This window comes from Mandrillus leucophaeus, unplaced genomic scaffold (genome assembly GCF_000951045.1).
Source record: "Mandrillus leucophaeus isolate KB7577 unplaced genomic scaffold, Mleu.le_1.0 Scaffold596, whole genome shotgun sequence".
NCBI classification, from domain to species: Eukaryota; Metazoa; Chordata; class Mammalia; order Primates; family Cercopithecidae; genus Mandrillus; species Mandrillus leucophaeus.
Genome location: NW_012106430.1, coordinates 1,594,554 through 1,596,316, shown reverse-complemented (window position 1 = coordinate 1,596,316; position 1,763 = coordinate 1,594,554).

Here is a 1,763-nt window from a genome sequence, read left to right as displayed (position 1 = left end):
AAGCATTTTCTTTGAAAGGAAAATGGAAACGCAGCTGCGCCGTGGGCCCGGCCAGCGAGAGCTGGGGCTCCCTCCCTCTGTTTCCCAGCGGCTGCCGGGCGCAGGAGGCGCCTCCGGAAACTGACTTGGGTTAGGGGAGTTCAGAGGTTGCCCCGGCAGGCGCGGGACGCCGCCAGGGCAAAGGCTCGCCTTTGTGCGGGTTGGCTGTTTCCCGAGAGCCATCAGGGTGGGAGGGGACGCCCGGGTCTGCGGCAAGGGCAGGCGTCTGGCCCCTACACCATGTGCGGGGACGCTGGGCTGGACGGCCTGTGTCACTCTCGGCCTTGGCAACTTCTGGCCAATCCGTCCTGCCTCTCTGTGTCCCGGCCTGCCGGCTGCGCCCTAGGCTCAAAGGGTTAAGCAGGTGCCTCTCCGGGCGAGGCGCTATTGGCCGAGGGCTGGGGCGGCGCGGCCGCGGTCACCACGCTAAGCCGATCCCAACTTGGGTTTCTGCGGAAGGCAAGGCGGCCGGCCACTCGTCCCCTGGCTGCGGCTGTGGGGCCCGGGCCTTGGCGTGCAGGGAGTGGGAAGGAGCAAGGACAAGAAGGGGCAAGCACCAGCCGCACCAGCAAAGGGGGCGAGGGTGGCGCGCGCAAGATGAGGGGAGCCGGAGCCCTTCATCCCGAAGGAGACTGCGCCCACCGCCCGCAACTCCACTCCCGGCTCGCGAGCCGGAAGAAAGAGGAGGAAGTGGGACAACGGGGGTCCTGGGCAGGGGGTGGGGGAAACGATCAACTCCTACCGCCCCCACCCACTAGCCGAGTGAAAAGGAATGCAAGTCGTCACTTAAAAAGGCTCACCCAAACCGCAGGCATGCCTCCTCACCCCTTAAAGAAACATTGATGTAATAGTGTGGATAAGTAACTGAGAGACGCGAGGAAATAAATGCACGTGTTTTCTCTTTTTGTTTCCCTGGTGGTTGGAATTTGCAGAGTTCGTCTCAGTGGTGGCTGCTAATTTATTCGTTTCATCGGTCGAAAGGGGCGTAGAGAGGTGGGTCATCGGGGCACAACCGGATCCCTCTAGCCGGACCTACAGTCCTCACCTCACAAGTTTGTCCAGGACCAACCCGCCCGCCCACCAGTAGCGGGAAGAGCCCATTCTTACAAGGAGAACAAACTCTCCATTGCACAAAAGCGGCTTCTTTTTTTCTCTCCGTCTTTGCACACCATCCCTCCTCGATAAGTATCAAGTTCTTCAGGAGCCCAACTTGCGCTTGGCAGCCCTCGCGCTGCCTGATGTGCATAAGACGGGCAGAGTGGGGTTCCGGACAGGAAGGGAGGCTCTACGCCCCCATTCCTGCACACGCGGGCTGGCTTCCAGGTTGCTGGAAGCCGCGGGAGGCGCGAGCTTGCCTGGATGGTGGTTATTTCTCTAGAGAAAGGAGGGGAGAGAGAGCGCGCCTGAGTCTTGCACTTTGGGTCGGAAGTGCGCGGCGTGTGTGTGTGTGGGTGTGTGTGTAGAGGGGGGCGGGAAAGAAACGCACCCTCCGCTGCCGGTCATTCCCTTGCACCGGCCAAGTCCTCGCCAAGCCTCCCGGTGCATCCTTCCTCCGCCACCCCCTCCCCTTCTTCCCTCAGCTGGGCTCGCGCGGCGCAGCCGGAGCAGCCAGTGAGAGCAACATCCTGGAAAGAGGGGGGAGCACCGCCGCCCCCCAAAAGGGAAAAAAGGCCCCACCCTGACACGTTTTGCTGTTTGCAAGTCCCTCGCACGCCCCCCGCACC